The sequence below is a fragment of the Panicum virgatum genome, chromosome 1K (assembly GCF_016808335.1).
Source record: "Panicum virgatum strain AP13 chromosome 1K, P.virgatum_v5, whole genome shotgun sequence".
Lineage (NCBI taxonomy): Eukaryota > Viridiplantae > Streptophyta > Magnoliopsida > Poales > Poaceae > Panicum > Panicum virgatum.
This window is the reverse complement of record NC_053136.1, coordinates 26,677,361-26,691,103: the sequence shown is the minus strand read 5'-3', so window position 1 is coordinate 26,691,103 and position 13,743 is coordinate 26,677,361. Positions and strand designations below refer to the sequence as shown.

The window sequence follows — 13,743 nt, the reverse complement described above, 5'->3', positions numbered from 1 at the left end:
AACACACCACCGGTCAGACCGGTCCATCAGACCGGTCCTACTGAACCAACCATGACACCGGTCAGACCGGTCCCTCCGACCGGTCCTACCGAGTGAAAACCTAGGATTCCTTAGCGCGGCGAAAATCGCCCACCAACTCTAATTACCTTCTAGGATCTAGTTCAAGGATTCATGGGGACGCTTTTGACCAGAGAACACCACCTAAAACCTTCTAGAATAAGAGATCGATTCAAACTTCTAATTTACCTTGAATGGCTCCTTCCCCACGAAGAACTTACAATCCCGCGTCACCCCATGGAGGAGAACGTGGAGGAGATGATCCTTGCCTCCGATTTGAAGCTCCCCTAGCCTTGGAATGGATTTGGGGTGAGGGATTTAGGAGGGAGGGTTTGGGGAGGAGGGAGCTCGGGAGGGAGAGAGCTGGGTGCTGAGGACATGGGTTCTGGTGTGGGAGTGAAAGAGATTTAAATGCTGTGGGCACAACCCGACCAACTCGGACTAGACCGGTCAGACCGGTCGCCCATACCGGTCAGACTGGTCCGGGTTGAACTGGCCCAGGGTTGACAGAAAGTTTGGTGCTTTGACCGGAGATTAATTTAACTAACTTCGATTAACACCTGACTGTTACACCGACGCCGTCGCTCCGCCGTCCCGCTCGCGTGCGGGGTTTTTACATTTTTACCATTATAACGAATTGCACTCATCAGATTATCACTATTACGATGCCACCTACATCTATACCATAAGAGAGAAGTTTGATTTACAAATTTACCACATTTGAGGATGTGGCAGCCACGAGACCGGTCCACGCTGGCGCTGAGTCAGCAGGCACCGACGCCGTTCGAGCCCGTTACTGTGTGCTGGGCCCGGTTGACGCTGCCGCCTTCACCCGGTGCTCGTGTCCCTTCGCTCTTGGGAGAGGGGGCACTGTTGCCGCTTGGTTCGCCCACATCCGTCGGCACAAGCACCACACGTCACGCTCGCACGACACGACGGCGGCTAGCTAGTTAAGCCAGCTTGGGTTAATCAGCAGTTCAGCACATACACCCAGCGATTAATCAAGTGGTTAGTCCTAGTAGTATAACATTTGACTCGCGGCCACACATGGCCAGTGGCCGCGCCGCGCGCGCCCTTTATATCCCAGCTCCGATCCAACCTCCTCGCTCGATCCTCCTCCTGACCTCACCGTCGCCAACGAATCTCGCTCGCCGCCGACCGGACATTAATTAGTACCTACCCTAGTGGCACCTCGATCGAGGAAGGGAGCGCGGCCGCGCGCATGGGCAACTCCATCGGCGGGAGGCGGCGGCGGGCGCGGGTGATGACGGAGGACGGCGCCACGTACAAGTACCGACCGCCGGCCGGGACGCGCTGCGCGACCACCCGGGCCACCGCCTGCTGGACGCGGAGGAGGTGCGCCGCCTCGGCGTGCGCGCGCGCCCGCTCGACCCGGACGCGCCGCTCAAGCCCGGCCGGCTCTACTTCCTCGTCGAGCTCCCGCGGCTGCGCCGCCGCCCGCCGCAGCGGTCGTGGTCGGGCGCGCTCAGCTACGGCGCCGGGGAGCGGCTCGAGAGCCTCATGCTGGCGCGGCGGTCGGCGTCGGACGTGGCGGCGTTGGTGCTGCTGCTGGCGTCCGCGCCGTGCGGCTCCGGGTGCGCCTCCCCAAGGCCGACGTCCAGCGCCTCGTCGAGGGCAGCCGCGACGCCGCCGAGGCCGCCGAGCGGATCATGCAGCTCTGCGTCGAGCGGGACCAGCAGCGCCTGCACCGCTCCGCCCCCGGCACGCCCCTCGCCGTGCCGGTGGCCGCAGCCGCCGCCATGCCGGCGCCGGCGATAATCACGCGCAAGGACAGCAGCAAGCCCGTCGCCGCCGGCAAGAAAGAGGTGCGCCGCCTTCACCTTGCAGTCGATCTCAAGCTCGCTACTATACCTGTAGACGTAGAGCATCGTCACAAGAAAAACAACATTACTGGTCGGTACAACCAACTTGATAGCTTCAATTATAGTTATAGAAATTATATATGTCGGCGTACACCATCGCATAACTTGGAAGAACATGGGAATGAACATGCGATGGAGCTGTGTCGTAGCGGCACCATCCAAGTCCAACAACAGGGTACTGAAAGCCCCAAGACAAACGCAATCAATGGAAAGCTAGCAGGATGATCAGCTGGCTATCGCTAGCGTCTCATGCTAATCAGTTCTCTGCATATGCTTAGCTTGTCCTCTAGTGAAAACAACGTCAGAAGCCAAGAACGGTTGGGGCAATGGGCGATGGATCATTCATCGGTGTGGCTGCGGCCATGTGCATGTGATGACGGGGACGGGGGACAGGTAGCATGGGGCGCTCGTGGGCGGCGGCGGCGCACGCGAGGCACCGGGTGAAGGCGGCAGCGTAAACCGGGACCAGCGCGCAGTAACGGGCTCGAACGGTGTCGGTGCCTGCTAACTCAGCACCAGCGTGGATCGGTCTCGTGGCTGCCACATCTTCAAATGTGGTAAATTTGTAAGTCAAACTTCTCTCTTATGGTATAGATGTAAGTGACATCGTAATAGTGATAATCTGATGAGTGCAATTCGTTATAATGATAAAAATGTAAAAACCCCCTCGCGTGCCCTCACCCTCCCCGTCCCGCTCGCGCCGCCCTCACCCTCCCGATCTTGCTCCCCGACGCCGCCGCTCCGCTCATCCCCCTCACCGGAAGTGAGGAGGACCCGAGGTCGTCGCGCTGCGCTGCCCTCGCCCTCCCCGTTTCGCTCGCCAACGCCGCCGCTCGGCCATCCCCCTCACCGGAAGCGAGGAGGAACCGAGGGCGCCGCGCCGTCAAGCCTTCTCCACCGCGGCGCTCCCTCCCTGCCGCGGTGCCGTTCCGCACCCGTGGGTCTCCCCCGCCCCCCACCCGACGCCGGCTCTGACGCGAGACCCGCGGCCCGCCGGCTCCGAAAGGGCGACGCCTCCAAGCGCCTCCACTTCTGTCAGTTCCAATTGTTCAATTTGTTGTTCGTCTTCCTCTTGGGGCGATGGAGGGATCCTGGTTGGTAGTTCATCTGTTGTTCTGCTTCCGCTCCTGAAACGAACGTTCTAATTCGATTCGCAACTGGCCGTTCATAAGAGGTTCAGATAGTCGGGCGTTGCGGCTTCCAGCTCGCGTTCACCTTCAAGGACCTCTGCAACGCATCGGCTTTACGTGGGGCGCCGGCGGCCCAGTTGGGTTTGGATTGGTTAGCCGGTCGGTCGGGGCTCCACACCGAACTCAATCAATCTACCGGCGTGACGCTGCTGTTGAGCCGATGACTGAAGCTCAAGTCAATTCTCCATTGCAGACCAAGGTGGAGATCGTGCTGATCGAGGGGGAGCTCAGGGAAACGGTCAACCAGCTCGGAACCACCACACTCGTCGCCGGCCTTCAAGACAAGACCTTCCTCTACAGGTGAGTGCGCGCTCGCCGATTTTGATCGAAGCAGCGACTCTTTCTGTGAATTTGATTTCACACCTGCGACTTTCTGGACTCGAACCGCAACTGTAACTTCTTTAATTCTACTGAACATTTTGTTTCTTCCGTCGCAGGGCGCCGACCGCCGAGCCCATACACCAGAGTGAGGAGCCTAGGGTGTAGGGTCCTCGCCGTCCGCAGCGTGCCTTGGCTCGGGATGGCTTCTTGAATGCCGACCTCACCCAGATTGAGACCATAAGCTTGCAGTAAGAATCTCTCTGAACTCTGAAAGTTTGAACATAGCGAGTGGGGTCGTTCCATGTACATAGTTTGTTGGTTTAGTATCAGATCGTTCAGAGTAGAAAACCACGGGCGACAAAAAATCGCAATGAGTTAGTTCAGCGTCTCGACGTCCTTGGATTCCTGGGCTCTGTTCGAGATTAGGCAACTTTGACATTCGTGAGAGGTTTGAATTTTATAGTCAATTGTGCTTAGGCTCTTCCAAAAGACAAATGGAGTTGGCACGCTCTGAAAATTCGAATGCGTTGCAACTCGATCAGCATTCTTCAGAAAACCTGCTTCCCATACTACCTTTCTTTCCCCGTGTTTCCCATACTACCTTTCTTTCCCCGTGAACAATTCATTCAGGCATTCAGGCCAGATGCCTCCCATCGAAGCTAGGAAGTACCACTATGCAACTTAAAATGGTTTCTGCATAACTAGACTTCACCCATGCTGGACTGGTATATTTTAGTTAGAAAACAATGTTGAGTAGTTTTTCTTTTCTTCTGCAGCTTCATGTCATTTCATGCTGGACTGGTATATTTTAGTTAGAGTTAAATACGCCAGCGGCCCTCGAACTTGTCCTGATGTGCCACTTAGGTCCACAAACTTGCAAAATCAAAATTTAGCACCCTGAACTTGTTAAATTGTGCCACTTAGGTCCACACCTCTCAATATGGCGCCATGTGGCATGAATATATGCACAAAACCCCTCTAAAATTACTATCTTCTACCTTCAGCCCCTCCCTCCCGTTCTCTCTCCCCATGCCTCCCCTGCTTCCTCGGAGCTCGCCGCCGCCCCCCTGCCTCCTCGCCTTCCACTGGAGCTCGCGGACGCCGCCACCCCCTGAAGCTCGCGGCGGCCGCCGCCACCCTGGAGGCTGGAGGAGAGGGCTACGCGGCTAGCCAGCGCCCACAATGCTCAAGGACGCCAAGGGGGGTCGGGCGGAGCAGGAGGCCGCCCTGTGCGTGCGCGACGGTGTGGTTGCGCTCTCTCCCCACGCCACGCCTCCCCTGCTTCCTCTGCAGCGCGTGGAGCTCGCCGCCGCCCCCTGCCTCCTCGCCTTCCACTAGAGCTCGCGGCCGCCGCGGACGCCGCCTCCCCTTGAGCTCGTGGACGCCGCACCTGGCTCACCGCTTGGCCTGGGGCGGACCGGCATGCGGAGCTCGCCCGTGACGGCGGAGCGCTCGGCGTGCCCGTTCGCGGCAGCGGAGGGCCTGTCGGAGGGCGCGCCGGCCTGCTCGCCCACGGCAGCGGAGCCCCCGTTGGAGAAAGCCACGACGTGCTCACCCGCGGTTGCGGAGCGCCCGGTGGAGCGCGCGCCCGCGTGCTTGCCCCAGGGCCGGAGCGCCTAGCCGACCTCGCGCCGACGTCCGCGGGCTCGTCGGCGCTCCACAATCTGTCCACGCTCGAGGCCACCTCCACCTCCGACGCGCGGCGGACGCCGCCGCAGCCGCGTGCTTCGTGAAGTTGAGCGGCGCATTTCGGCCGCTGTGACGGGCCACCAGGACGGGCGGATGCGGCTATGGCGGGTCTCCTCACGCTCGCCCGCCAGGCTCCGCCTCACCCCCGCGCTCCCCACGTGATCAGGCCCTCCGCCAGGCCATCCGCCGCCGCGGGCCAGCACGCGACGCGCGCTCCGCCGGGCCCTCCCCGGTGCGGGCGAGGCGAGCACGCCGACACGAGCTTGGCCGAGCGCTCCGGCCCCATGGGCGAGCACGCCGTCGCTCCCTCCGCCGGGCCCTCCCGATGCGGGCGAGGCAAGGACATCGGCGCGAGCTCGGCCGGGCACTCTGGCCCCGGGGGCGAGCACGTCGGCGAGCTTCAAGGGGCGGCGGCGTCCGCGAGCTCCAGTGGAAGGTGAGGAGGCAGGGGGGCGGCGGCGAGCTCCGAGGCGAAGCAGGGGAGGCATGGGGAGAGAGAACGGTAGGGAGGAGCTGAAGGTAGAAGATAGTAATTTTAGAGGGGTTTTGTACATATATTCATGCCACGTGGCGCCATATTGAGGGGTGTGGACCTAAGTGGCACAACTTAACAAGTTCAGGGTGCTAGATTTCGATTTTGCAAGTTCGTGGGCCTAAGTGGCACCTCAAGACAAGTTCGAGGGCCACTGGCGTATTTAACTCTTTTAGTTATTAGAATTATGTTCCCACCACCACCACCACCAGTATTTTATCGTATTGTCATGCATCTTATTGATTTGGCAGCTCCGAGAATCTTTGTCATGGTCGTGTGATAGTGGTGAACATGCTGCAGTTTTTATTCTGTAAAGATCCTAACCTGCTTTAGTGAAGTGCTTCATAATTTAGATTAACATGTCATGTTATATTCCAATAGCTGAGTAAGATAGATGAAGGTATCCGCTACATTCATCCACATAAACTTTTAGGTTTATTATATCTTTTGGAAAGATTATGGGAAATTCAGGATTGGGGTTCTTTTCCTATATTGAAGACAGTAGGAACTCGTTAATCTGCAATTTTCAGAATCTGAAAACTGTCCAAGAGATTAACTTGTTATGCATTTGTTTTTTTTTTCCTCCAGACTATGCATTTTAGTCATGCCTGCATGTATGTACCCTGATAGGCTGACACCATGGCTTAGATGTTCCAGGCAACTGGAGCAATCAACCAACTGACATGGAGCTGTATAATTTGTACCACATGATATAGCCCATGCCGACCAATTGTTATCGGATTAATTTTCAAAGTGGAGATTTTGTATTGATCGTGGTAGAGCAACTTTATTTTTATTTAGCTCTTGGGACAGAAGTAAATTGGTCAGAGACCTGAAGGACATATAAGTAGGACCCTCATGTCCCATATTTTTACTATATGCTTACTTGCAGTTGTGGTAACTATTAGAAGACACCGTGTACAACTCATGGTGTAGGGAACTACATTGTACTGTTTCTCTTAATTGACATTCCAAGATCTGTTCAAAACTATAGCATGGGTAACAATAATATATATTTGTTAATTTCTTTACCTAAACTTATTATGGTTGGTGTTACACTTTGGGGTCTCCTGAGTCGATCTCCTTTTTGAAATGGATGAGTCGCATATGACTTGTCTTACTCCAATATTATCACTGTATAATTTTTTGGAACAACATTATTTACTATGTGTCTTAGTTGATTAGAATTACTCTGAATTCTATAAAAAAAAATTGCCACTCATAGCAGCCCACAGATAATCAGCTGTAATAAATAATTCTTGTGAAAAACTTTTATTACCCGTAGCAACGCACAGGCATTCAACTAGTTACACAAATATTTGAAGCTTATTGTTTTCACATTATTCTTTTAGTAGTTATATTAGTATAGTATCTGTGGCTTGCTACGCGCGTAATAGATCTACAATTTGTTTAGATAAGGGGAACCAGACACTCAGAGTAGCACGTAGTTTAGATAAGGGGAACCAGACACTCAGAGTAGCACGTAGGCCACAGACTTCGAAACATCAATGGCCCCGTTTGGTTCACGCTAGGAATAGTAGCACGCCAGAAATAGTAATATTTTGATTACTAATTACGGTGTCAAACAAAGCCAATTTACAAAAGCAACTCCAAAACCCCCGTGATAGGAACCCTGAAGAATCTAATGAGGTCCTTGACTGCGTGATTAGAGGATAATTACTGTAGCATCACTGTATCCAATCAGACTGACAACCTGTCGACCTCAGCGAAGATGAAAACAGCAACACTAAAGAAGTGACTCTGAACTTTTTTTTAAAAAAAACAACCAGCCTAGTCGATCACTGCTACAACTGTATTCTTCTTCTGAAGTTCCATCCTGCCTTGTGAAAGAACTCCAAGGCCATTCCTTCCAAGCGCTGACTGCACTTGATCAGGGCAATCTTTTCTTCCTCTTTAGATAGTGCTGCCCATTCCCTTGTCCAGTGTGTTCCTCTGAAGATGACATGCAAATAAGAGTTAGGAATTTTTCCATTGAACACCACATCATTTCTACAGAGCCATACTGCCAAATAAAGGGCAGCCGCCCCAACAAGAACTTGGTTCCTAAGCTTGGAAGAAAATTCTTGAGCCAAGAACCCATCATATCGGAAATGCTAGTGGGTGGCTGTATGTTGAACACCATATGAACCAAATTCCAAATGAATTTTGCCACATGACAGTAAAAAAACAAGTGTTGGATGGTCTCATTAGAGTTACAAAAACAACACTTGGGGCAGCCCTTCCACTTCCTTTTGATTAGATTATCTTTAGTAAGTGTCACACCTTTTTTTAGAAACCAAAGAAAGATCTTAATTTTGAGAGGAACCCGAATTTTCCAAGCAAAGCAACTTGATGGGGTTCCATCATTAAGCATTAAGTTCAGGTACATTGATTTCACAGTGTACCTCTGTTGTTTATTCAGATTCCACACAAAAATATCATTTTCATTATTAAGCTCAATGCTTGTCACTTTTCCTACCAGCTCGATCCACTGCTTTAATTTGTCTCCTGATAAGCCTCTTCTAAAGGAAATATTGAGAGGAGTGGAGCTGAGTATACTTGCCACAGTCTCATCTTTTCTTCTAACAATGTTGGATGGATACATCTCTCTTAGTGTTTTGTCTCTTATCCACACATCTTCCCAAAATCTTACTTGACTTCCACTTTGAATTTTGAAAATTCCTTTGGAAAGAAAAAGATCATTGATCTCCATTAGTGCTGTCCAAAATTGCGAGTCTCTCGGCTTCTTAGAAACCTGTGACAGTGACTTATTCGTCAAATATATCCTTTTTAAGCAAGTTTTGCCAGATGCCCTCCTCATTTAGTAGCCTGAACAACCACTTACTCAACAAACTGATATTTTGAGCCTCAAGATTCAGAATTCCCATCCCCCAACACATTTCGGCCTGCTTAGCATACTCCACTTTATAAGCATGTACTTCTTATGGTCTTCACATTGCCAAAAGAAGCAAGATCTATAATAGTCAAGCTTCTTAAGCACTCCTTTGAGAATTTAAAAAAGACATCATGAACATGGGGAGACTTGATACTACTGAGTCTATCAAAACTAATCTACCTCCGATTAGTTAGTTTTGATAGACTCAGGGTCGGATTGCGTTTCCAGCAAGTCCACCAGTGGTATGCCCGGCAATAGATTTCAGGAGAGGGAGATCGCAGAACCATGAACTTGATGGTAACACAAGACAATGATTTAGACAGGTTCGGGCCGCTCGGGAGCGGAATACCCTACATCCTGTTTGGGGTGGATCTGTATTGCCTTGTATTCCAGATGTGGAGCCGCCGAGGCTAGGACCGTCGAGAACTGCTCTGGTATGATGTGATGTAGATGGATCCTATGGGTACCCCCACGACTCCTTTATATAGTCTAGGAGTCTTGGGTTACAAGTAAGGGTTTAGATCTATTTGGGTTGTTTACAAAGAAGCGGTTTAGTTATAATCCCTAACAATCTGGGCATCTTGCCTTTATCCTGATTCATAGAGGACCCTTCCGTCATTCAGCCAAGTGCTTGTTCGCCGGGTAGTCGAGCAGGTAGTCTCCTATAATCAAGGACCCTACTCGATAGGGAGGTACCAGAGTCTACCTCCGTCACTCGGTACTATCAATTTTATACTCTTTCACTATGTACACAAGTCGTGCTGTGAATGCGCGAGATATTGATTGTCTGGTTTCCGGTTGGGATTAAGATTGATTCGTACGAGTTCTGATTATTTTGATTAACAAACTAAAGAATAATTAATTTTTTAAAATAGTACTAGCATAGTTCGGCTCGAGGGGCTCGGCGACAACGACTTCAGCTTCGCCCTCGTCGACAGAGTTTGGCTAGAGGGGTTCGCCGTCTACCTTCGGCGACCACGACTTTGGCTTCGCCCTCGTCAATAGTGTTTGGCTCGAGGGGCTCGCCGTCTGCCTTCGGCGACCACGACTTCGGCTTCGCCCCCGTCGACAGAGTTCAGCTCGAGGGGCTCACTGTCTACCTTCGGCGACCACGACTTCAGCTTCGCCCTCGTCGACAGAGTTCGGCTAGAGGGGTTCGTCGTCTACCTTCAGCGACCACGACTTCAGCTTCGCCCTCGTCGACAATGTTCGGCTCGAGGGGCTCGCAGTCTACCTTTGGCGACCACGACTTCAGCTTCGCCCCCGTCGACGGAGTTCAGCTCGAGGGGCTCACCGTCTACCTTCGGCGACCACGACTTCAGCTTCGCCCTCGTCGACAGAGTTCAGCTCGAGGGGCTCGCCGTCTACCTTCGGGAACCACGACTTCAACTTCGCCCTCGTCTACAGAGTTCAGCTCGAGGGGCTCGCCGTCTACCTTTGGCGACCACGACTTCAACTTCGCCCTCATCGACGGAGTTCGGCTCGAGGGGCTCGCCTTCTACCTTCGGTGACCACGACTTCGGCTTCGCCCTCGTCGATGGAGTTCGGCTCGAGGTGCTCGTCGTCTACCTTCGGCGACAATGAATTCAACCTCGTCGACAGAGTTTGGCTAGATGGGTTCGTTGTCTACCTTCGGCGACCACGACTTCGGCTTCGCCCTCATCGACAATGTTCGGCTCGATTGGCTCGCCGTCTACCTTCGGCGACCACGACTTCGGTTTCGCCCTCATCAACAGAGTTCGGCTGAAGGGCTCACCATTCTCCTTCGCCGAAGACCCCTCTTCATCAACATCGAAGTCTCGACTACCTAGAGTATCATCGTCATTGTTTGAGTAGGCCTGCTAGGCGTGCGTGCTCTTTTCTCCATCAATTTTGTCCCACGGGGTTTTCGGATGAAGTTTTTAGAATATCTCATTACACATGACTCCCATTATACATGACTCCCATGTGGCAACTCGCGTGTAGCTACTCTCATCATCAGTATACCACCGTGCGTATGTTCTCATACTCATTTATCACTTTGAGTATGTTCATATACTTATTCTAACATACTTCAAAGGTATATACATGAAAAATTTCAAAAGCAGTCCTATTTTTTTAAATATATATGATTATACCTTATTATTAGTATATAAAATAAGTATGTCCACATACTTTACGTATGGTTACATATCTAATGTATATACCATCACAGATGTTCAAGTGTGATCACATACTCCATGTACGTACTCTTCGTTGGGTCAGATATGTAATATATGATGAGATACATATGTGGGAGTAGCTACAAGCGAGTGTAGTTACAAGTCCTATATATATATATATGTATATATATATATATATATAGGTAACTACTATTCTACTCGCAGTGTGTTGAATATTGTGTTGAATATTATTCAGCACACCGGCGGCGCCATCCACAACTCTGGTGAGTAAAAACACATGTAATATTTACTACCCCATCAACACGTACTGCATTCAATGCAATTAAAAGCAACAATGTGACCACCCACACATGCAAACCAAAGCTGTAAAAATCAAGACCACAATTTTACGGTCCGAAGACCAACCTTTTACGGTGGTGGGATTAGTTTTCTGGATAAAATATACCGGGATGGTTCAGAACGCTTGGAAATCAGACCATTGATTGCTACTTATTGGTGGCAAATAAAATAGGCATTATTACCATATATATTATGGTCATTTTGCTCTATAATTGGTGGCACTTAATTATCTTAATTTTGTATACTTTAATATTGTCCTCCCTCGTCAAAACTGCTAAGTAACAATGCATGGATTAGAACAGCAACTGTAAAAATTTTAATGGAACCGTAAAATGCCAATGGTGCAGGTATATAAACAGAGGGCAGTCAACCTATGTTTTGTTCCGCATTCACCACCACCATCCCTCCCCTTGTTCTTTTCACAAGCCACTCGTCCACGATGGCATCGACAAGCGCTGGCGATGGAGCACGCAGAGGTGGCAGCCCGACCTACCCAGCCATGGCGTGTGTACGTCATCAGCGTGACGATTGTCCTGTCCAGCAACCTCCTCACTAGTTCCTACTTTCTCTACTGCTTGGTGAAATCTTCTCCCCAACACATCTCCGATAATTTGATCTCACAGATCAATCGCGTCGGTCGCTTTATTGCCGAGTGCATCCAACTCAGCGAAAATGCCCTACATCGTCACGGTAACTCGGTTCGCATGTCGTTCGGCCTACGCAACAACTCGGCAGTGTACTCAGATCTGCTCCAAGTACCCCGCAGGAGCCTCCCTGCCCCAGATCCGATTAGATCTGACTCGGATCAGATCGGATCTGGCTCGGCCCCAGGGCCGGATCCTAGGTTCCAAGTGGCGCTTTTCACCCTCCCACCCAACCACGACAGGCTGACCGAGCAGCGCCAGATCTCCGTCGTCTCCTCCGACTCTGACTCTATTGATGGAGAAGAGTAGAAGGAGTGCAACCTACAACTCGACCGCAACGCCAACCCAACCACTCGACGCTAGAATGAAGCAACCATCCAGCAGGCTGAGGACGTCACCCCAGGGTCGCACGACGACGCTCACCCATCCGGGCCCGGAACCTGGAGGATGACTTCATGCTGGAGTACGACGGCCATGATGTCTTCACCACGCCATCTGCCAACATGGCCGCCGTATTCCAGGTATTCGAGACGCTTTCCAACACTCATGAAATCGAAAAATCTCGTGCTCGTTTCCATGTCACAACAGCTCAGAACCAGCATATGAGAAAGGAGAACTTGGGATATCGGATGCAGTCGAGTACCCTCCACTCAGCTCGCTTCCGCACTCGCGACGAGGAGGCCAACCAGCCCAATCTCCGCAACCACCTTCACTGCTAAGGTCTGCATCCCCGCATCAACAACCGACACAGTGATCATGACGCTGCTGAGCAGGAGCACTGCCGCCGCTACAACGAAAAACACGGTGCCCCTAGCGCCAACTGTAACCGCGACCAGCGTGTAAACTTTGTCCCTCCCCAACTTTGCGATCCCATCTTCGACGACAACCTTGACAACGACCTCAACGGCTTCTCCGCCTTCTCCAACAGGTTGCGCGCCATCCAATGGCCCGCGGCCTTCAAGCTAGTCGGCATCGAGAAGTTTGATGGCGAGTCCGACCCCAAGACATGGCTGCGCACCTACTCCATTGCCGTTCATGCAGCCAATGACAACAATGACATCATGGCGGCCTACTTTCCCATCATGATGAGCCCGTTGGCACTCAACTGGCTAGAAGCACTCCCTGTCGGCTCCATCAACAACTGGCAGGACCTCTGCGCCACCTTCATCCAGTACTTCCAGGTCTCCTGCCCGGGGCCCAAAACCAAATGGGATGTAGGCAGCGTCACACAACAATGTGCCGAGTCCCTCTGTGACTACCTCAAGAGGTACTTCGATAATCGTAACACCATTACAGAGGTTGATGACACGAACATGATCAACCATTTCCACAAAGGCCTCCACATCATCGGAACTGTGGAGAAAGATGTTAGAGTCCAATCCCAGGACCGTGTCCGACATGATGGTCGTCATCAACTAGCACGCAGACAAGGACGACGCCGAACATGCTCATCGCCCCCATCAAAGGGATGATCAACAGGGACCCTCCCGCGACGCGCGTCCACCGGCCACACAAGAACCGCGACCGCGCCGAGTTGTCCAAGAGCCGGAACCGCAAGTGGAGCCCACGAGAACACCATCGCTGTCACCGACTGACCCCAGTTTCGGTCTTCCATCAACCAGGAGGACCTCGACCGGCTCCTCGATGGCAAGTGCCTGTGGCACAAGGACGCCAACCACACCACGAGAGAGTACCGCTCCGTCTCCAACAGCATCAACCCAGAAGAGCCGAAGTGTGCAAGGGTCGACGATCGCGATAGGCTGGGAAGCTCCAGAGGCTCCCACCACCGGTGTCGCAAGAACAGATCGCCCAGGCGAGATCGTGGGGAGCACTCGGATATTCCCCCTGGCGACTTCTAGGAGGAAAACCAGGATGTGAATTTCATCTACGGTGGGCCCAGCACTCCATCCTGCCGACTCCAACTCAAGCTCCACGATTGCAAGGTAAACTTGGTGTTCAGGCGCCCGATGGAGCCACTTCGCTGGTCAGAGACGACGATCACATTCGATCGGCATGACCACTAGGTCCAC

The 13,743-nt window shown here is 52.2% G+C and overlaps 1 pseudogene; it reads left to right on the top strand.

The window, feature by feature from the left end:
* The first annotated feature begins 928 nt into the window (after positions 1-928).
* On the top strand, positions 929-4,351 carry LOC120700303 (annotated as a pseudogene).
* Positions 4,352-13,743: the final 9,392 nt, after the last annotated feature.